At 45.2% G+C, this 23,956-nt stretch overlaps 1 protein-coding gene across 4 annotated transcripts in view; it reads left to right on the forward strand.

Moving 5' to 3' along the window:
* cabp7a (calcium binding protein 7a) overlaps nucleotides 1-23,956 on the forward strand; it is a 110,922-nt gene that overhangs the window by 18,375 nt on the left and 68,591 nt on the right. For 2 of the 4 annotated variants that reach the window (XM_080738062.1, XM_080738063.1), the window contains one exon: nucleotides 6,914-6,977. The exons of the other annotated variants lie outside the window; for them this stretch is intronic. The gene's annotated coding sequence lies outside the window, so the exon portion shown is untranslated. The remainder of the gene's footprint in view (nucleotides 1-6,913; nucleotides 6,978-23,956) is intronic. 4 annotated transcript variants of the gene reach the window in all.

The raw sequence follows: 23,956 nt of genomic DNA on the forward strand, positions 1-23,956 counted from the left end.
TTATCAAGAAACTGGAAAAAAGGAGCGTTTGTTGCAACCACGTGAAGAGGACGCCTTGACTCCTCACACACCCGCGCACACACGCACAGGACCGCCTCCAACACTGAGCGAGACAAGTTGACAAGACACAGACAGTCAGCTGTAGTAGGCTGAGGCACACAAGAAGAGCTGATTTAGCTCAGCGGCTCATTTACTTGGGAATTATGTTCAATACCAGTGGGTGTGTTTTGTTATAATTACTCCGGGAGCGAGAAGGTACCGGATCTGGATCCATGTGGTTAAATCTGTACCCTTGCAGAGTCACATTTAGACCGCGATGTACCCTCGCAGAGTCACATTTAGACCGCGATGTAACATTGGCGACAGTCAGCAGAACCAGTCCAGACTGTTACCACGTCGGGTCAAGAAATTCCTTGGTTCTACATATTTTGGCTAAATGCTTCGGTTTACACGTGTGCAGAACCACCTCCATAGCTTTAAGCTTTTGTTACTTAGCTATTCTGCTCTCGTCTCGTATGCTCTGTGCTGCGAGGCGCAAATGTGGCGTGCGGCCCCAACGGGAGCAGAATTGGAGCGGAGAGCGGGTCGGCACAAACCGTAGATGAACTATGAAGAAGAAGAAGAAGAAGAATTTACATCATCCCACAAGGGAAATTCCGTTTTTCAGCTGCATGTCGACACAATTACTGCATACTCTCTCACCAAAAAGGTACACAAAATCAAGCATACGGAACTATAAACGGCCCTTTACATATCTCTCAGCAAAATGCAAGCAGACGAGTCCCGATGAAGCCCGTCGATTTGACATATGGTCCAAGTGCGTGCCACCAAAACTTGAAATAACCTTGAAATAATAGTAATGTAAAAATAAACCTTGAAAATTTAGTTTTACCGTGTTAGTTCCATCGATCCAAGCTGGAAGTTAGAGGACAATCCATTGATTAAAATGCACCCATCTGACCACATAACACCACAGCAAATGGCTGCCAGATGGGTGGGCCGTACATTTTAGAGATATTCAAGTGGGCCCTATATGATCCAGAAAGCTAGTGAAAGCTAGAGAACCACTAGCCTGGAAGAGCCAGGCGTTTTCTAAGGACTAGAAGGGCAGATACAACTTAGCGCTGGAATCCAACGTCGGCTCCCTATTTGTTCACCGATCTGTGTGTCCGACCCCACTCCCCATAGCACACAGCTCAGAGCCAAGCCCCCAGAGCCACGGTAGAACGTTGAAGCAGCCAAAAAAACTACTGCGCGTGCGTATGCTAATGCTAATGCTACTGTGTACCCTAGTGCGCCTGCTCGGTGCCTCACGGTGCTCAACACTTCAGAGAATTGGGTTACTTTTGTTTGCCAATTCTACTTCTTTGGCAGTCTTCTGGGTGCTTCAAACACCACTGAGCAACTTGCATTGAAATGAATAGCTGGGGACGGGGTAGTCCGCTCTCTATTACATATTACCTCTGCCTTACAAAGTTGCAAAGGAGTCGTGGGAAAAGAAAGTAAAACCAGCCTAATTCCCATGAATGTGTTTCCTCACTGCATAACCAGCTGTTTGAGTGCAGCAAAGTTCACAGACTTTTGCAGTTTTATGACAAAAACATTGTGTCAAACAGAGTCAATTCCCCTACGCGATGCCCTCCGCCTGTGAATACCAGAACATTTCCTGAGGAAAGCAACTGCTTGAATTTAATCTGAAGTTGTGGGCGTGTGTTTACATTCACTGACTTGTGTGTGTGTGTGGTGAATGTGCGCGTGTCCATGTGAGTGTGTATGTATTCACAGTATGCTCATAGTATAGCATTCCTTTTGGCTGCCAGGTGATGTGTGCGATAAAGCATGCCCCACGGGGGGGGGGGGGGGGGGGGGGGAGGCCACCTAGCCGAAAGTAATGCAATATCAAAACCAGATAATAGGTTATCGATTCATAAAAATGTCTGTCGTCGTATTTTCCTCCGGCATTTCTGGGCAGGCGGGCGAGCAATTGGAGGAAATGGTGGCGATGGCTTCATCTCTGGGTGTTTGGATGCCTCATGGTGCTTTTTCTTTACTGTCGTTGTGTGTGCGTGTGTCTGTCTGTCTGTCTTTGTGTCTGGGGATACAGATGGAAAATCCCCATATCTGACGGTGGACTCTATTAAGATTCTGCTCACCACCCTGGTTGTAGCTTCATTCAGTGCATGAGGCAGGGGGAAAGCCCACCTACACAAGCCCCCCCCTCTCCTCTCCCCATTATTTCAATCCCTCTCTCCCTTAATGATGTATACTGTATACTGTCTTTCTCTATTCTATGCCTCTCTCTCTGTCTATGAAGCCCTAACTCCAAATCTGTCGCTATGATATATAGGCCTGAGGCACGCACACACGCACGCACGGACACGGACACACACACACACACACACACACACACACACACACACACACACACACACACACACACACACACACACGGATACACTGTCAAGGATCTTCTATCTGTCTTTTACACTAAGCCCCCCCCCTCCCCCTCCACGCCTCCTGCGTTTGCAACATGACTCTTGTGAAGGGAGAGTGTTTTGTCTGTGAAACTGCAATGGCACTGCGGCATAGTCCGTGGTGACTTGGAGAAAACCTGCTCACCTGGAGTGTGAGGGTGACTTACCCCGCATCCAGCACTGTACCTCTGCTCTGGAATCCCTACCTTGGCAGCACTGCACTGCACTGAAATAAGCGAGGTTAAGATAGGCTAGGACAGTGGTACTGGGGGTACAGTTACAATATCTGCTGGAAAATCTACAGCATGACATCCTGTCAGTACAGTCACTGAGGGCTTTCAATATGGGGGGGGGGGGGGGTAAACTATGGGAGTGTTTACTTCATGCTTCATGTTTAGTAATTTCCTCAAATAATCACCATCAGTCATACGCTCTCCTCACAGTGCTGAAAGACTTGCCTAATGAATGAATTTGCATTTCAAAGAGGCGTCGCTGTGATATGAAAGTTTTGTTGGTGAATCATTCAAAGCTACATTCGTTATCTGACAGCACTTTTTTTTCCCTTTTTCATACTGCCACCTTGGCAAGTCCAAAGTATTTTCAACCATGAATGCAGGCTATGCAGCCCATTGTGGGTGACTTTTGACTGTTTTTATATTGAGTCTAGTAACAGCATGGCCTTAGTTCTTGATTGCAGTTCATATGTGTGCAAGTTACCACTGTATGTGTGTTGATGAGTGTCAATGCTGGAATGCTGGTTGCTTGTGGGCAAACTGGGCATGTCGACTAGTGTGGTGACATGTCTCCTTTGGCCAAATGGAAATAGTGATCTTTATAAATATCTTAACCTCTAATAGAAAAGTGTTTCACAAGACCAATGTTGGTGTATCATTTTTTCAAGGATACATAGACTTTCATTCATTATGCGTATCACTTTCAGTTTAATTACCAGTAATTTCCTTGAGCAGTCTGTGGAGAGGTGGTTCTATTTTTTTAGTCATCATGGACATGACAGAAGCTCTGATTTGTCTTCTTTTGAGGATAGATACATGATTATACCTATTTGATTATGCATGGGAAAACAGTTTTCAGCTTCATCCAGCTGATTGCTGCTCAACTGATCAGACTTGAGCGCAGTTGGGGACAGTTAGAGGTTAAGTGTCTTGCTGAGGGACACCTCGACACATTGCCAGGATCGAACCTGGAATCTTCTGTTTCCCAGGCTTATAGCTTCATTGTCTCTACGGCCTCCAGGGGCGTCACAAGGGGGGGAAAGTGGGACTGAGTTACTAGGGCCCAAGGTGGAGGGGCCCTAGTAACTTTAGCTATTGAAAAATAGCAGATCTACAAGCTCACAGCGCGGCACCGAGTGCCGCGCTGCGAGCTTGTAGATCTGCTATTTTTGAAAAGACGTGAAAATGTGTGCAAATCTTTGAATATATGTAATTTTGAAGCGAACATTTGTAACTCAAATTTTGCTTCTGGGGGGTCCCTGGAACTAAATATTTTGAGATGGGGGTCTGTGGCCAAATACATATCATCTTCGGGGTCCTTCACATGAAAGGGTTTGAGCACCAACTGACATGGACACACATTTTCACGATTTTTCAAAAATAGCAGATCTACAAGCTTGCAGCGTGGCACTCGGTGCCGCGCTGTGAGCTTGTATATATGCTATTTTTCAATAGTTAACATCTATGGGGGGCCTGCAGTGAATCCTTGTACCCAGGGCCCAGAATTTGGTGTGACACCCCTGACGGCCTCTTATATTCACAGACTGCCTCTAAAAGCTCAACAGTAGGTACCATCATCCTCATGGACAATACCACTCTGATACAGTGAGATATTCTCTCTGATACTTTCCATTTCCCGTGTTGACTGAAGCGCTATAAAGGGAAATGATAATGGTGGTAAAATGGGCAAAAGGCTGCTAGAGCACTCCAGAGGGTCTATAATTGGCACAAGTAGGTAATTTTTAGGATAATTTTGTCGGAGCAGCGGTGTCGGTGGGCTCTAATATACCAGAGAAACAATGCAGGGACTATGATTCGCTTGTTAGGGTAAACAAAAAGGAATGGTTAAGAGGTGCCATCACGTGTGTCATTAAGCTTTAAACACGTTAGGGATCGGCTATCTTTGCGCACACACAAAAAAGGGCTCTGTAACTAAAATCTGTGACAATTTGCTATGAACCTTCAAGTCATCAAGTAATAATAGTGACACGAATGGTCATTATTTATTCATCGGTTGTTTAATGTTGTCATCAGTAAAATATACTCGCTTATCCAATAAGCATATGATACTACATCAAGGACACTTTGACACGAAGCCTAAGGATCACATTCAGATCAGATTCAACTTTGTCACACCACATCATTACAGAATGATGTAAACAACTATTGGTGAAATTCTCTGTTAGCTCATCATTTGCAGTTTCAAGAAATAAGGTAAATTGCATAATATAATAAAATCCATGTATACATAAAGTCAGGTGCATGGTTACAAAAATACTAAAGAAAATAGCAAATAAGAAACACAGTCCTTTGTCAAGTCTGAACCCAAGCCAGCACACAGAAACAGTTCACAGTTCAAGTTCAAAACACAATTTCCGTTGCATTATTCAAGGGGGCAGTTCCCCTAAAACATCAAATAAAGTTCTTCCCAAGCTTTCAAACAAAATAATACTTTCACAATGCTCCGGGGTATTCATAAAACACATGAGATTAGTTTTCCAGAATTCAAATGTGCTCCTATTTTGCCTACAATGGAGACAGGAAAGCCACTATTTGCAATGTGACACATAACATGGGAGTGTGCGACAGGGGAGAACATAGTGGAGTTTATCGATGGAAGAGTACCTTCACAGAGGGGAGCCAGCTACACAGTGAGGCAAGAGTTCTGTGCCTAAAAGCCAAACTCTGTGATTACCTGACTCAGAGCAGCTGCTCTCCGGCCAGGAGGCAGCAGCCAGGTGCTGGCATATCAAATTGATTGAGGATCAATTTCGGCACATACCTCCCCTCTATGACCAGGCCAAGGCGGTGGTGCTGTCCGAGGTGCTGAACTTCTGCCATCACTGTGCATGCTGGCCCTGTGGGAACCTGTTAGCTATACCTCCTGAGCCCAAAAAGCCCCACGTTCCTATTTTGTGCGAGTCATTTAAGGTAAAAATCCCCCCCCCCCCCCCTAAAAGTTAATATACGGTAGCAGATCTACAACGTTGTCGATAAGTTGTAAACTTTTAGACAGCTATTTACCCAATTTGTCATACCTATAAAGTACAGCCTACAGGTTGTAACTAAGTGGTTAAAATGCGACCCAACAGTACCAAGATAATGTTCTCTGCCAGTCATAACCAGGTCCTAACATGACTTGTTTTAACTGGACACACGTATATCGCTGAGAAACAATAATGTTATGTTCATATCACTGCCGGCACTGGTAATTAAACTAAAAGTGACACTCATGAAGACATTTTCATTACTGCTCTAGCTTGTGTTATTGTAAAATGCTTTAAACACCCCACAGTCATATCCTTCCACTTAATGGCGCCTTCGCACTTTGAGCACGCATTCATGACATTGAGTATTCTCAGCTCCGGTGGTTTAATGGTTTTTGCCTGTTTTTTTTTACCAGTGCTCAGCCTACTGTTGTAGCTGGAGCTAGGACGGTCACGGACCGTCACGCTGGAGTAAAAGCAATTTTATGCTATTTGAACAGATGGGGATAGGAAAAAATTACTGAGAGAGTGCTTAAATGATCTTCCCATTTGCCTGAGTGTTTTTGAAATGACAACCTTTGTAAGCGACTGACTTGTCTCCCTGAAATGGTGAGTGGTGAAAGTGGTGGAAAAAGATCAAAAAACCTTTTTCATGCCATGCCACCAAATACTGTGTGGATTTAGTGTTGAAACTAGTAAGGGGTGCTCTGCTGGGTGCATATCCCTGCCAGACCTGGTGGGCCTACTCGGGCTGTGTAAGTCATGGGTTGCAGCCGTCAGGACCCAAGGATTGTACTGTATGTGCATTGGAGCTGGCTCCATGATTTATTTTTTTTATGCAAATTAAGCATTGGAAGCCAATTATAGTAAACTGGTGTAAAAACAATCGTTATGATACATGTTTAGAGTCGCGGAAACTGTGTTTTGAACGTTTTGAAATGTTGGAGCGACCTGTAAAAAAGTCAGGGCGGAAGTGTGGCACTCAAAGTGACTACTGGCCAATCACAGCGCATCTTTTCCCAGGACTTCAAATAAACAATGACCAGTTGTCATTGTAAACACACGCACGCATGTGCATTGTACATACATGCACACGCGGATGTGCATGTATGTACCCCCCCTAAAAAAAGTATTTTTAAACTAAAAAATAGGAATCATCCATAAGCAACAGTTGACTTTTGTTTTCAGTTTTTCTTTTTCCTTTTTTGTCCCCCCGAAGGAAGTTTCACAAGGACACGGGAGGACACTTTGGGCCTGGACTCGTTCCAAGAGAAGTCTTTGATGTGAGTGAATCTTATACAGGGTTTGGTTGTATGTTCAGAGGAAACTGCAGAGCGAGGCAGGCTTTTATAGAACTTATGTAAGCCTCCCAGATGGTGCTGACTCTTGATCAATGAAGGTGTGAGAACACTCTGGAAGTAAAGTGGGGGTGGTGGTGTGGGAGGGGGTGGGCATCTTTGCTAGAGGATAGTTATGTCAACAATTAAACAATGTTGTTTACACTTGCACAAACACCTATCCGCGCACGCTCACACACACCAAAAGGAATCAAAACCACTATCTTCTGGAAAGCACACTTTATTTTCTCGAATTCTCGTATAAAAATGTAGCTTGTAGACTGCTTGTAAACTGGCTATTTTTGTTGTGCGACACTGTTGTAAGCAGTGGTTCCAAACCTTTTAGCTCGAGACCCAAACTAGTGAAAATAGACAATGAAAATCTACAAGCTCGCAAAACGCTGTGATGCGACACGGTCCACGACCCACATAAGGTCCCGACCCACTGTTTGAGCTACAGAATAACCTGGACGTGTGGACCATCCAGACCGTCTGTTCTCGCAGCACACTTTCTCATTCATTTCATCTTATGTTTATTTTTACACTAGCACTGAGGGTAATCGAAACTGGCGGAGGAGCCAAATGCAGACGATCCCAATGAAATTACTCCTGCATAACAAGTCGGCTACCCTTTGCTGTTGATAGGATCCCTGATGAAACGGCCTCCCAATCAAAGCTGCTCATGTGTTAAAACCACAAAATGTGAACTAATGCAGTCCCTGTCTGCACGACTTGGCCAGGCCCAGCCTGGGGGACCGGTGGCGAATGGTAATTTCAACGTATTTGGTAAAGAAAGAGATGTTGTCTCTCTTTCTTTTTTTCTGGATAAAGACAGACCTTTGCAGTAATTGCCTGTTTGGCATCTTTAAAAAAGTGATTTCTGAAAGAAAGAAAGAAACAAATGCACATTGCGCACAAAGACTATAGCTTATATAGTAAGTTATTCAAGTACAGAAAATGTAGATTTCTGGAGGATGCTGGTTTACTTCATTGACTTCATGTCCCCTCCTTTTTCCCCTCTACACCAAATCTCTTACGAGCTTGTAGATCTGCAATTCTCACAAAACATCTACCCCAGAATATCTAGGTTCATGTGGTTAATCATGGTCCCATGGTTCTCTTGCCTCGACAACAAGACAGGGATATCTGGTGTCACTTCTCTTTGGCATGGAGTACTGGCGTTTTTGTGCACTAGATTTTCAGGCCGCTATGCAACCTGAAAATCCAGTCCTATGGTCCGCTGATCAGAGCAATGGTCACCGAGTTATGGCAATTTGAAAAGTTAGTTTGGGGCCTGTAGCGCTTGCTGGGAACTGGGGTTATGGCTGTTTAAACCGCAGTCAAAGGAAACAGAGAGGGGACGGGGCTTCAGCAAATTACAGCCTGTCCCTATTTGCCGTCTAAGGCCGGATTTACACTGCAGTCAAATCCAGCCCAAATCCGATTTGGTTCTCAAATCTGATCTTTTGGCCAGACTTTTCACACTGCATTTGCAAGTGACCAGATCTGATCTGTGTGTTCAGACAGATTTTAACAGCGTCAGCCCAAAGCTGCCCTGCGTCGACTTATGTGCTTTGGTTACCGCGGTAACGACGTAGGCGTCATGACGTTACGTCACTACGTCGACGCTAGTTGATTACGTACAGGAAATGCGACATAATAGACCACAGTAAACACACGTTACAATATTGTTTTTCTCTTTTCTTTTCTGTACTCTTCTGTTTTGCTCTTCTCTCTGGTTTTATCTATTTAGCTCACGTGTTTTCTCTCTTCTCTCTTGTTTTTCCCATTTGCTCAGTGAGCTGTAATCTAAAGTAAATACTCGTGTTCTGTAGTGACGTCAGTACAGTGGAGCTCTGCGCGCTCGGGTCGCGCAGCAAGTGACGTTTGGTCATTTTGATGTGACTTGCATGTGACTTGTGTATAACTCTATGGGGTGGATGTGGTTACTGCTTTCAGACTGAGACAGATGTCCGATGCATGTGACCTGTCTGGATTTAGACTATTTAAAAAAAAATCGGATTCCACTTTTGATGTGACTCAGATCTGATTCAGGCTAGATTTCAGTGGCAGTGTGAAGCCGGCCTAAGCGCACCCACCAACTTTAGGCCCTTTAACATGCTGGGAACGGGGGTTAGGCTGTTTAAACCCCAGCCAGTTGGAACACAGAGGGGGCAGAGCAATGATGCTAATCTGATGGCCCCCTGTCTGAAGACCCCTGACCAGTGTTGGCACCAGTGTGGTGCCAAGTTTGATGTGAATCAGAGCAATGGTGCGCCTCGCAGGTCTGCATGCTACGTTTGTGACGTCCACCCATTCGGTCACCCACCATCGGTTGACCCTCTTCTAGGCAATTGTAATATAGGAGGATTATGAAAGTGTTTTATTTCTCAAAGGAACTGTGTGCCCTCTAGTTCTTATTCAACAACAAATGTTGTCATATTGGCAGAATCCAGGGAAGTCTGTTAATACCGTGTAGGCCAAATGAAACAGCAAACACGCATAACTTTTATTCTAATTGGACCAAAGAATAAATCCCTCTTAAACTCTATACAGGCTGTCAACAAGCCAGCTGCCAGCTGGCATATCTTACTTCTATAACATTAATCAATGCAATGTGTACACAGTATACATATAGTTTCAGCAATGGCCATTGAGGAGACTGTGGGTATACTTATAAGGATAGGTGACATTGAGACTGTTTTTGTGCTTGTAAGGACAGTGGTATTTTGACCACAAGCCACTGTAAAGTGTCTGTTTTGAGAGATGTACTTTTTGTTTGTTAAAAAGAAAGAAAAAAAAAGAAAAAAACAGATTGGCATTTTTTTAAGCCACTTTTGACAATTTAGGCAAAGCCCAAATGGAGGGAGAGAGCCTATTATGAGCAAGCACAGCAGACACTATAATTGTGAGTACAGTACTTTATAAACAAACAAACAAACAAAAGGTGGGTCAACACATATTCTGGGCAACATTCATGCATTCATATAATATAGCTCACAAGCACCTCGGAATCGGACAGCAAAGCTGTGGAGCTGACGGCATAGCAGCAGACAGCACTTGGCCCAGGGGCATTTGCAGGTTGGTCCAACTGGCCTGCAAAGCTGAGTAGACGCACTCGCTCTCTGACAAGCCAGGGGGAGAACAGAAGCCTGGAAGGGTGCCTGTGGACAAGAGCCACAAGAGGAGTAGCAATCACCTGCTATGTGGTTCAGGGGGCACGGCTATACTGGAAGCGGTAAAATAACTTATCCTGTCATGCATGGGTGGGCACGGTTATTCGAATGAAATCGTACTATGCCGCTCTTACAACCCAAACTATGACAAACGAGGGAAACGTGTTCACTGACATTTACATTTCTACATGAGGTTGGAAGCCCCTCTGAGACATACCCCAAGTCAGTCTATTGTCATGCACTCCAGTTCACCTCTCCCAAATGTAGGTACTAGGTAGGTTATGTAAATTAATTTAATTGTCCTTTTTAGTCTATACAATATTAATGGCCAGTCTCCTCTGGATGAATAGGCCCTTGATTAATAAGATATGGCAAGCCTCATCCCAGGGATCAGGGATGAGGCTTATTATTCTATGCTTGCTCTCGCACTCTAAACCGCTCTAAGATAAAAAATAAGTGTTCGGGTTTAGCACATTTCTGAGTGGGATCATTCACATCATCAGTGCTATTGTCGAGGCTTTCACGGAAGGGAAAATTGGCCGGAGCTTTTTCAGTGGCACAAATTTTGATCTGTGGCCAATTCTGAATCTATTGTAACTCAGGGACTGGATCATGGTAAAGGATTCGCTGCGCTGTCAACAGCGGCAGCAACAGGCGGATCAGCGATTCCAACAGGAAGAGCAGAGGCGACGAGCCAGAAAATCTTTAAAGTCCCTGATTGACATCCATGCAACGGGTCGCCGAGCCACAGCAGATAATGATGAGGAGGTGAGGTGAGGTGAAGTGACGGACGCCTGGGCAAACACCGGAACACAAGGATGAGTCAGATGATGCCACTGGAATATATTATTTATTTGTCATTTTACAACCATATTGCTTGCTGAAAATAACGGATTTTCAACTGGAAAACTTGTATGTTGGCATGGAAAAAAGTACAAATTAGTCTTCACTAGTAAAGACCACACCATCAAACAGAGACACACTTGGGTTGTATTTATTAAAATGTATTTGGAGAACATGGAGGCATGGAAATACGTTTGGAGGTAGAATGGGGAAAAGAAGAGGCCAGGGAGGTGCCTCGGGACAGGAAGGTGGCGACAACACCTGCTAAGTAAAGCGGCGACAACGCTTTGGTTAGGTGACAGGAAGGTGGCAACAACACCTGCTAAGTAAAGCGGCGACGACGCTTTGGTTAGGTGACAGGAAGGTAGGCGAGCGCCTTGGCTTAGTCGAGGGGAAGGCGGAACGCCTTTGCTTAGACGAGGGGGCGGAACGCCTTTGCTTGGGTGACAGGGAGAAGGCGGAAACGCCTTTGCTTAGGTGACAGGACGGCGGCGGAACGCCGTGACTGTAGTGAGTGAATGGTTGCTGTTGTGGATGGGGGGATTGGCCGGGTTGGAGAGGAGTGAATGGTTTGATGGATGGTGGAATGAACCCAGTGAGTTAACGGGAGGGATTGTGATGTTTTAGCGAGGACGGGCATTGCTGAGTGGAGCGGAGAAGGCGGGGGGGGCTGAGTGCTCGGGGCACGAGCCCTGGGTAGTTTGGCTCTGGGGCTCTGGACAGCCTGTGTCTGGACGGCTTGTCTCTGGACAGCTTATAGCTGGGCCCGAACAGAGTCCCCCCTTTTGGAACTGGTATCTGTGGAAGGATGCAAATGAATGTTAGTTATCTGAGAAGGATGCGTGAGAAGGTTAGTTACTGTAGATAGGGAGGAGAATGGGGTGGAGGCGGGATGCGAGAAACTGAGCAGGGAAGTGCTGTGAGCACGGCCAGGTTTAAATACAGCGCTTGATTAACCTGGTAGGAGGAGATAAGGGAGGAGGTGTTATCAGTTAGACCTGTAGCAAGCGAGGTGGGGAGGAGAAAAGCAGGTTAGATTGGAGATGATTAGGGAAGAGAGAAGGTGGTTATCCGGTGTGGTCTATTCTCCTGAACCTTTGTTGTTCCAACATCATTTCACTAGTAAAGACCACACCATCAAACAGAGACACACTTGGGTTGTATTTATTAAAATGTATTTGGAGAACATGGAGGCATGGAAATACGTTTGGAGGTAGAATGGGGAAAAGAAGAGGCCAGGGAGGTGCCTCGGGACAGGAAGGTGGCGACAACACCTGCTAAGTAAAGCGGCGACAACGCTTTGGTTAGGTGACAGGAAGGTGGCAACAACACCTGCTAAGTAAAGCGGCGACGACGCTTTGGTTAGGTGACAGGAAGGTAGGCGAGCGCCTTGGCTTAGTCGAGGGGAAGGCGGAACGCCTTTGCTTAGACGAGGGGGCGGAACGCCTTTGCTTGGGTGACAGGGAGAAGGCGGAAACGCCTTTGCTTAGGTGACAGGACGGCGGCGGAACGCCGTGACTGTAGTGAGTGAATGGTTGCTGTTGTGGATGGGGGGATTGGCCGGGTTGGAGAGGAGTGAATGGTTTGATGGATGGTGGAATGAACCCAGTGAGTTAACGGGAGGGATTGTGATGTTTTAGCGAGGACGGGCATTGCTGAGTGGAGCGGAGAAGGCGGGGGGGGCTGAGTGCTCGGGGCACGAGCCCTGGGTAGTTTGGCTCTGGGGCTCTGGACAGCCTGTGTCTGGACGGCTTGTCTCTGGACAGCTTATAGCTGGGCCCGAACAGAGTCCCCAAAAAGGAGCCGTGATTTATGGACGAGCACTGAGTGAGCTTGGCGGAGGTCGTGGGCATTAGAGCGAATGTACGTGTGAATGGGGAGTGAGGAGGAACTGCCTTGTTAATTATCTCTACGGTGGTTTGGTTGACTGAGTGGATGAGGACAGAGCGGCTGGTCCATTCTGAACCCCAAGGGAAGCCGCTACAATGAATAGTGCTCCGTTCGTCGGCTGCTTAAGGGTTTTGGTGGGGTTGTGTGGGGGCATGCGACAAGGGAATGGGCTCCGCCGCAAGAGGAGCACACATGCAACAATTTACATGCGGACGATTTACAGCCCTGGTCATTAAAATTGTTGCACAGCATTTTTGACCCGACGAAGAGCACGGGGCGGCCTCGACGGTCCCTGTCCTGGGAGGAGGCTGGGGAGGTGGTGGGACTTTGGGTTGGGGACCTAGCTGGGGGGGTCATGGGCTGTGGGAATTGTGTGTGGGTCTGTGGTACCTGGTGGGACGATGGCCGGGTGGATGAAGTGGGGGCTGTGGGGCGGGAGGTGGCGAGGACGCAAGCTGAGGTGGGGTGGGCCGGGCAGCTGCACAGTTCGCAGGCGACGGCAGTTCTGCCGGCAAAGAGCCGGCAGTACATCTCGGAGTCCAGTGCGCCCCAGTAGGTCAGCTGGTTTGACTGCTGGAGTCGAGCTGCCGCCGTCGCTGCGAACTGCCTGTGGTAGTGATAAAAGAGGGCCCCCGGGAAGCGTAAGGCTAGGTCGATGATTATCTGCAAATAATCATTCAGCTCCTGCCTGCGGTGGGGGAAAACGGAACAAATGACGTTCCGGTAGAGGGAGAAAGCCAGGGCAAACTCTTTGGGGGAGAGAATGGTGGGGTTAGAGGAGGAATTGAGATCGCGGAGGGTGATGGACACCCCTCCGCAGTCTACGGTCCTGGCCTGGTGGGAAAAAGCAGAGGGTTTGATTAGTGCGGCTAAGTCCACGTCCATACCCTGGAGGATCTGGTGGCGAAGGGTGTTTGACACCGGCATCGGGTTGGCGGAGATGGCCGACGGGGGTACGGGTACAGGCAGGGCTGTGGAGAGAGAATATGTGAATTGAGGTATGGGGGTGTGGACTTGAGCCTGGGCTATGGGTTGGTAGAATGGCTGGGAAGGGAGGGGCAGAGCAGACTGCGTGGGTATGGGAGGAAAGGTGGCTTGGTTATACGTGGAGGGGAGGGGGAGGGGCATTTGGACCTGGGCTTGGTTATACGTGGATGGGAGGGGGAGGGGCATTTGGATCTGTGGGTTGAGGTGGGCGGCCTGGTTGGCCGTGGCAGGAAGGCGGAGGATGGGAAATGGAGCCTGTGGTAGGGTGTGTGGGAGCTGATTGGCCGTGGGGGGGGGGGGGGGGGGGGGGCAGTTAAAGCCTGTTGGAAGCGAGTAGGCTGATTGAACATGGTGGGGGGAGGGGGAACAATTTGGGCCTGGGTGTGGGAAAAAATGAGCTGATTAGCTGTGGGGGGGGGGGGGGGGCAGTTAAAGCCTGTTGGAAGCGAGTAGGCTGATTGAACATGGTGGGGGGAGGGGGAACAGTTTGGGCCTGGGTGTGGGAAAAAGTGAGCTGATTAGCTGTGGAGGGAGGGAGGACAGATTGGCTTTGGGAAAAAGTGAGCTGATTAGCTGTGGAGGGAGGGAGGACAGATTGGCTTTGGGTCGTTAGACCCGTGGCCTGATTGCGGGGGGGAGGGGGGGGTGTTTGTGTGTGGCCGAGAATAATGGAAGATTGGACGGGGGTTTGGGTTTGTACAGTCCCCTGTGCATACAAGTTAAGTAAGTGCAACAGTGGGTTGGGATACGTGGATGGGGAAGAGTGAACAGTGGTTGCAGAGACATGAGTAGTGACAGCGGGGGAAATGGCGGGGGAAGCGACGTGACGTGTTTTACGAGCAGCTTTCCTAGGGGGTGGGCGGGACGGGGATTCCCCGGGGATTCCCTCTGACACGCCTGTCGGTCCCGCGTCATCAACGTGCGACGGACCGGGCATGGAGGGATCTCGCATAGCATTACAGTAAAGATCAAACAGAGTGGCTTTAACTGCAACACGGGGAAAAGTTACGTTTAGGCTAATCAGGGCGTTCTGTAAGCCACGTATGGTCCAATCTTTAATGGCAAAGGAGGGAGTGACTGACCTGGCTGATAGCACGGAGGTGACAGAACGACTCCTGGTGTACGGGCCGGTGGCGGAGGCAGCGGAGGGGCGGTGAGTAGAACGCGCCGGTGATAAGTGATGGCTCCGTGCGGGAGTGAGGGAAGGTGGCGGCGTAGTGGTGGTGGAAGTGGAGGTTCTGGTGGCCGCGGTGGTGGTGATGGCGGTGGCGGTGGCTCGCTGCCTGTTCAGGACCAGTCTGAGGTCCGCGGTCGGCGGGATCTCGTCCTCAGACGCGAGCAGGTCCATGGGTTCGTCGTTTTCCATGGCGATGGTTTTTGAAAATGTCGATTAAGACAAACTTTGTCAAAGACAAAAAGGGTTTTTGTACGAGGTACAAGATGCGTGTGTTTCGCGCAATGCGAGAAACTGAGCAGGGAAGTGCTGTGAGCACGGCCAGGTTTAAATACAGCGCTTGATTAACCTGGTAGGAGGAGATAAGGGAGGAGGTGTTATCAGTTAGACCTGTAGCAAGCGAGGTGGGGAGGAGAAAAGCAGGTTAGATTGGAGATGATTAGGGAAGAGAGAAGGTGGTTATCCGGTGTGGTCTATTCTCCTGAACCTTTGTTGTTCCAACATCATATAATGCTCCAGACACTTTGTTTCAAATCCTGATTTTAGTCTGTGGTCCAGGTGAGAATTGGTGCCGCCTGAGGCGAAATCTCTTTAGAAACAATTTTGTTCGTAGGGTCAATATAAGTACTTTAAAAATATTTAAATATTTTTAAATAATATTCAAATGCGTATCTTTCATAATTTTTGGGGACAGTCAATGTTTTGTTATCACCCTACAGGCCTACCCTACAGTATCCACACGGTATGTTTGTGTGCAGTGATGTCTACTGTAAGATTTTAATCACACATGCAATTGAATTACACACACTTAGACTAACATACCTTCATACAAAGAATATAAATGGATTGAGTTTGTCATGTTCGGTGCAACATGGTGGGCAACGTGGAAGAGGGAACAGGAAGCTCTGTAGATATAAATAGGTCATGCATTTGACGCCAAAATGTAGGTCATCACATTAAAGGTGGTGTTTGGGTGGCGTTGCAGGAATGGTGGATCGCTGGCGGCTTTCTGTCAGTCCTGCTATGTTGTGACTGTGAAGTTACGATGCAATCATGAGAGTAACTTTTAAGTAGCAACTACCACTAGTGTAAAAATTAATCGATTCAGCAATGCATCGTGATTCGGCTGTGCACTATTCTGAATCGATGCGGCAACTTGACATAATCGATTAATCTATTATAGCCTAATGTAATATATATGTATAATATATAATCATGATATCATTATAATACTGTATATAATATTATTAATCTAATATAATTCGAATAAAATATGTTGTATACAGTATCTGACTTGATGAAAAACGTGCCATGTTGCAGCGTAGAATCGAATCGAATTGTTACCTGGTGAATTGTGATCCAATTGAATCGTGAGGGCAGTGCCAATGCACACTTCTAACATCTGCAAAGAGTTGTGAGCATATAAATGATGTACCAAGAGGTACATAATTTATATGTTGCAGCTGTATACAGCTGTTGGCTATTAGAGAGGCAACTTGGTGTGGTGCAAGAAGGACCAAGTAAAGTACTCTCAGTGTGGTGTATATTATTATAGACTCTATGCATGTCCCCTGAGGAGAAGAAAGTGAAGAAATCAATATGAAGACGGTTGAGAAGATTTCATATGCTGAAGAAGCAGCTAGGATGGTGTGTTTTTCTTTTCTTTGTTTCATGCAGTTAAAGGACCATACCAGCATCATTGTTTATTGACAGCTTTGACAGACTATTTTCCTGTTTTATTTTCAGATAAAGATTCATTCCAGTCAGTCAGACACTCAGTCAATATGAATACCATTCATTGTAATGATATTGCATTTGGCCCTGCTCCCATTATACAGAATGATCTGTGCAAGACAAGTATGACACAGACACTGAGATCGCAAACTCTGCTGAAGCAGAGCCCAAAGATGCACAGTTATCACAGATAAAATGACATGAAAATAGACATGTGTCTTTTTTCCCCCACTTTCCAAAAGTATTTAGCATTATGTTTATCATGAAATAAGTTTCAACTGTAGCTGACAGCTACAGCTGATTCAAGCTCTTTGTGTGTGTGTGCGTGTGTGCGTGCGTGCGTGCGTGCGTGCGTGCGTGCGTGCGTGCGTGCGTGCGTGCGTGCGCGCGTGTGTGAGAGAGAGAGATAGAGATAGAGATAGAGAGAGAAATTGCTATACGCTGTTTAGCCTTTCAGCAGTCACAGGTGACCTGAGGTAATTTTTCAAACATCTTAAGCTTGAAAATGTTCTGTGTGCAGTAGCTGAGGACGCGGGGATGACCAAGCACAAACGGATTAGATTTGCGACTTGACTGTACAATTTTCCTGCCAGACCAAGACCTTTGAGCTCCCTGATTACATCCAACACTGAGCAAGCATGTTTCCCAGACATCAATTCAGGGAGAACCATAAGCTGGTTCTTAAGATGATCACAGTTCAAGTAATCTCCTAAAGTGACCAATGACTAATTCCAAATCTTGTACATTCAGGCCGTTACAACTTACAGCAGTTCAAATAAACTGTTCTATTGTATCACAAATGTCAAACGTCTTCTGATTGAAACAGGTATCAAAGTTTCTCACAAGGAGATAAATAATGTCAAGGTAACTTGACCTAGGCTACTCCTCTATCTTCAAAAAGTGAGCGGTGCCATGCAGAGACTCTTTCCTTTTGGAAACATTTCTCACATTAGTTGGGCTAATATTCCGCTCTGCTGATCGGTCAAGGCATCTTTGCAAAGACCACAAAATTCCACATTTGTCCTTAGGGCACGAAAAATATCTTTAGTTATTGGTGATGCTTTCTGTGCATCAGCAAAGGTACATACCGGTATGCCTGCTGCAAAATGTGACACAAAGTTTCTACAAGGTCTAGAGCCCACTGACAAACTTTAAGACTAAATATATAGCTGAGAATTTAACACAATTCAATATATATATATATATATATATATTTAGGCATTGGTGCCACACACTCACCACTGACCTCAGAAGCAATTGTTTCCAAAGCATTCTTCGGAGGCACATAGCAAAACTTTCACAGATTGCAGTCGCACAGCTCACTGCATTTTCCCATCCTCTTCAACTCCAAGATCTAACTAAGCTTTCTCAAAAAACACTTTCCGTTCGGCAGAAACTGTGAAGAAGGAACTTATTTCTTTATGCTGTATTGAATCTCAAGAGTCATTGCCTTGGCTGCAGATGAGTGGTCCAATGAACAAAAACTACTCTTGGCTGCTCAAACAACATCTGGGTTTGAAGTACCAAGGTTATTATAGTTTAGAATTCTTCATTCGTTTTGACTTCATGTTTATCAATTTCAGTTAGTAGGCTATTTATTCGTTTTGTTTGTTTGTTTAGTTTAGGTTTTATTTTCTGAAAATTGTGATATGGGAATTCGGGGCGAGATTCAAAAAGCATTTTTTTAATGGTTGACCTAAAATCTCACAACATGTCATGCTGCGATGTGCTATGAGCTTGTAGATCAGCTAGGTTTGTTATTTATTTTAAAATATACAGTATATATACTGTATACTGACAAAGACATTTTCTCAATCATTTCCCTGACCCTGTTCTGCCAGAAGCAGCACGGACTCCAACTTTACAGGTAGCCATGTTTATTTGGCTGAGTAGATCTGAAAGTTTTTTTCTTTTTTACTGGTTCCTCTATTTTAAAGATTTTTCCCATGGATGTGGCAAGTCTTTACACAAATGTGCCCCAGAGGGTTTCTCCAATTATACGGACTTGAAAGACCGTCACCTCCTGCTGGGTTGCTGATGGATTTGGCCCAAGAGGTTCTGAAGAAGAATTATTATAATTTAAAAAAAGATTTTCACTGTCAGAAACATTTTTATGGGCAGTTCATTTTCGCCAGATCACTTCAATTTATCGAAATTTAAAGACTAAAGACAATTACTCTTTTCTGGTACTTTTGAAAGGCTGAAAGAGTTTGTAAAATATGAACTCTGGGCTACCCTCTGTCATCCAGCTTGAGAAGATGAATACACTATACAGTTTATTGTTGAGACTAAAGAGAATTTGTACTGCAGGCCCCTTGAAACCCCTTGAAAAGAGGAGGGGACTGCTTACTCTTTTACAGAGAGAGGGTATTTCATTGACTCTCTACAAACACACTAAAGAACTAATGAGGAATCAATGTCAAATTGTTTCTTCAGTATTAACAATCCATAAGTCCAGCTCTTGTGCTATTTTCTGGTCTTTCATTTTCCAGTCATAAATAATACCATGCCTTTATTCAATTATTCAAATTGAATAAACCATATTGAGCTCAGTATTTGAATATTTAATTTCAATGCAATTTCAGTTTAGATGGTGTAAACACTGACAAATGCCAGAGGGCTGTAACACGTGTGGTAGTTTAACTAAAGGGGCGGCAGTGGCTCAGTGGTAGAGTGGCCGGTAGAGCGGCCGGATGGAGAACTGCAAGGTTCCCAGTTCGATCCCGGGCTCCCCCAGAGTTAGTGTCGAGGTGTCCTTGAGCAAAACTCTGAACCCCAAATTGCTCACAATGTGCTGGTTGGTTGTCTTGCTTGGTTTCTGAAATCGGTGTATGAATGTGTCTGTGAATGCAGTGATGTCATTACGTGCGCATCCCGCATCAAAAACTCATTCAAATTCAATTCGAAAACATTGTATTGAGGACTCATACAACTTTTCTGGACCCATTTGAATGACCACCTGTGGGTCCCGGGACCCATTACATTGAAAACCTAGTAACATCTGTGAATGTAATGCACAATCTATGTAAAGCATTTTGTAATAAAAGCACTAAATGCAGACGTACACAAGTTTTCAAGATACTTGAAGCCAGGGACCATGCAGTGCCCATGTACCTGTCAAGCTACCATAATTGCCGGACTATAAGCCGCAGCTTTTTTCCCATGTTTTGAACCCTACGGCTTATACAACGGTGTGGCTATAGATTTACAGCTAACGGCCAGTTAGTTAGTTTTAAAATGGTCTTTAACAAGGATTCATATATAGATTTTTACAGCTAACGGCCACTAGGGGCGCTCTAGCAGGAAGCAGGAAGGACACCTGCGGCTTATGGGGCTGTTAAGTATGACATCATTTTGTAGGCAGAGGAGAATTTCTGCCCCCAGTTTCCGTGAATCTTTTTACTATTTTTACTATTTACAAATTTTTCTTCTCTTTGTTGTTGAAAGGAAAGTGTTAGAATTATACTTTAGTCGTTATTTTTGTCTCAGATCTGTTGAAATAGCGAGGGACAGAAAATGCTCTGGGGGCAGAGTTCTCCTCTGCCTACAAAATGATGTCACGGCTTAAAAGCCCCATAGTCCGGTGCGGTTTATATATGTAAACATTTGTTTTTTGTTCTAAATTTAGCTGGTGCGGCTTATAGTCCAGCAATTGCGGTACTTCAAAAGAGTGAGAAACGCCCATGGACACAACACCAGAGGTAGCTCCACTGATCTCATTTCCCCCTAGATCCGGATAATCGATTATTTTCTAGATAGTCGATTATTTTATAAAATCATCTATTAATTCGGGCATGTCATTATAGGCAAAAAGCAGCAAAATGTAAGAATAGTTCAAATAGCAATCTATAAGCTCACAACGTGTTGCACCGTGACGTGTAACTTTTAGATCTGCTATTTTAACTAGTTTCGCACAACATCATTGTTAGTGGTTGCAGCTCTGTTACTTATACCTGTAGACACGTATTGGCATTCCATCATGTCAACTAACATCTCAGCCAGCAGGGTGTCACTTTGATCTCAACGCACAATTTGACGTGGTTTGGAGTGGGAGAGACATCTGTGCCCAGAGCTGTTTGTCTACCTGCTGGCTGAGACACCTGCAGTGTCAGGCAAAGTTCTCAAAGTATATAGTACCCAGGTAAAAAAATCGATTTGTAAGTACAGTAACTACATGGCTTGCGTTTTAAAAACACTTAAATTGTCAAAATTCAAATTACAAAGTACATTTTCTTTTTAATACGTTTAAAAAGTTTTCCAAAAAAAAGAGTGATGTACATGCTCATAATGTGTCGCATCACGCCACGTTAGGAGCTTGTAGATCGGTAATTCTCACTATATTTCAGTCCAAAGGCCCACTATTGGCCAGGGGGCCAATATTGAGCCAATCCAGATTTCATATGGCCCACAGCTTCATGGCTTCCCTCCTAAAATGTATTACACACCCCAGTATATTCATGTGAAATTCATGATTTGACATTTTGATGTTTTGAAATGTTTCCTTTTTTCAGTAGAATCATTCCAAACTGCTTGTTCCTTGCTTGTTGTGTTGTTTCATTCTCAGGATTTGTACTAGAGAGACTTTTACAAACCTGGTTACATTTGGCTACACTGACAATTATGGGCGTGTAAATACATGTGTGGAAAAAAAGGATTTGGCTACCTGCCTATAAAAGACTATCCATATTGCACTGTAGTTTAATTAAATAATTGTGTACATTTTCAAACGTGGCACCCTTTAAAAAAACGTTAGTGGTTAATACATTTTCCCTTCCTGGAGTGGAGTCACTTAAGTACATTACTCAAGTAATGTACTTCACTACAGGCCACCTACAGTACAGTACAGTACACAGGAAAAAAATCATTAATTTAAAACTGCAGGTGTAAAAAGAAACCTGTATTTCACTGCACTGACCATGAAGCTGGGTAAGGACAGCTCAGGTTATTAATATCTGAATTTCCACCCCGGGAATCAATAAATGCTTAAATCTCGTTTTATCTTATCTGCCAGAATTTCCCTCTCTGGTCTGTCCCTCTTCAGACTTCCAGACAGAGCGCGCACGCACGCACGCATGCACACACACATGCACACACACATGCACACACGCACACACATACGCACCTCTAGACTTCAAGTCTCTCTAATAAGATTTACTCACCTGGGCTGTCAGGGCTGTGGATTCATGACATACCACATCAATATCATGGAGCACTATTAAACGTAATGCCTTTAACTCGGCGTAGTACACGGAACTGATCGTTAAAGGATGTTCAAATACGTTCTTGGCTGCAGGGGACATAAAACTTGGGTAAGCCCCTGTCAAGCCGCCACACTCATCTTGGTCACAGCAAAACGTTGCACGCTATAGTGCGCCAAATTGCCATTTGTTATGAATCTGGAGTGGCAGAGTGTCAGCGATGCCATTACAAGCCCCAGCAGCAAGTAATGATTCTTGAATTTGGACGATCCACACGCAGAACAGCTGTCCAGTCGTAATGAGTTTGGGAGTGGCATCTTTCTTATTTGCCTGATTGAAAAGTGGAAATTATCCAGCTGGCGAACAGCTCCATTAAGGATGCTGGTGTGCTCGTGTGACAGTTTGTTTACCCCATCTCACGAGTCACGATGTTGCTCACTGAAAGAAAAAGAAATGCACCTGCTCATTCATACATACATACATACATACATACATACATACACACAAAGCCAGACATAAGAGCGGTGAGCACTGCTCAAAAAAAGAACTGGTCTTAAAGCTAACAACATGTCATATCACAACCCGTCAGCTTGAAGAATCCTTTCTTTTCGGCAGGTGACACCGTCAAGGGACAATATAAATTAGGCATGAGTGTTCAGGAGACCAAGATTCGATGGAATTCACTCTTGTATTCACCTTATTCCTGGCCACTCCCAGGAAGGAAGTACAAGTAGAGCGAAACACCTGGGCTGGGCGAAACACTTGGGAAAGGGGTAAACAGGAAACTCAATGATGCTGGGCTCTCGGTAGTCTCGCGTGGCCAGACTGTTGACTCCCACAATTTGCAAACACTCCCGCCATACAGTCTGGAGCAACGGAAGTCTGATCATGAGTAGGATGTGACGCACCCGCTCCCTTGGTGCAGTAGCAGTAACAAGTCCTACTGGAAGCGTTATTTCGTCTTTCTCTGGTGTTGTTGGTGTTACTTCCATGATGTTTTCAAATGTTATCTTAAACTATACACAAATAACAACAATATGCCGCTCGAATGACTCTGTCTGTGCTAGTGTGCTTCTGTTATGTTTCCAATGGGACTACAGTTCAGTGCAGCAGTGACTACTTCCGTTACTCGCCTTTCGGGAGGTGTAGTTCCAGAGATTATGGAATAGTTGTCTGGCTACGCGAGACTAGGCTCTGGGTGAACCTGAGTTCCATGACAAGCTCACAATGTGTCGCAATGTGACACAAATAGCCGTAAAGTCATTCATTTGTTATATGGCAAAGTATATACCGTAGTCAATACCCCCCGTACATATACGCTATATTGGCTAACTCTTTCTACTGCTAGACCAGGAACTTCCTGTAATGATGGGGAAGTCATTAGTCGGCGTCCAAGTCCATCACCACGACGTCAATTCCTGCCCAAATAATATCACACCATGGATTTTCACCTCGTCCCTGAAGCTCCCCTCACAAGAGCTTAATTTAGACTCTGATGGCAGTCAATGATGTTTCATTGATTCACAGCGCCAGGCTCGACACAGGCCTTGTCTCAGGTCATGATTGACAGTAGAACCGCACAGGAACGCAGGCAGTGTGGAACAGGGACATTGACTGTAGTCTGCAGCCAAAAACATGCGGCGTCTCAGCATGAGCACAACTGCACCGCTGGGGCCCTTCTATTGACTGTGTGTCCCAATGCACCATATATATATATATATATATATATATATATATATTTGTTTTTAACTACCGTATGAAGAATGCGTAAGGTTATCAGAGAAACATGTCAACAGACAGTTGGACAGTTCCTCTGATATGAATGAACTTTTCAAGTTTGTCTAATGTGAGTCTAAAAGCTGAAATGAAGGGAATATCCGCACTCTCTTGAATTATGACTTCAATAATTATTTATTTATTTAT

The sequence above is a fragment of the Nannobrachium achirus genome (genome assembly GCF_963921795.1).
Source record: "Nannobrachium achirus genome assembly, chromosome: 12".
NCBI classification, from domain to species: Eukaryota; Metazoa; Chordata; class Actinopteri; order Myctophiformes; family Myctophidae; genus Nannobrachium; species Nannobrachium achirus.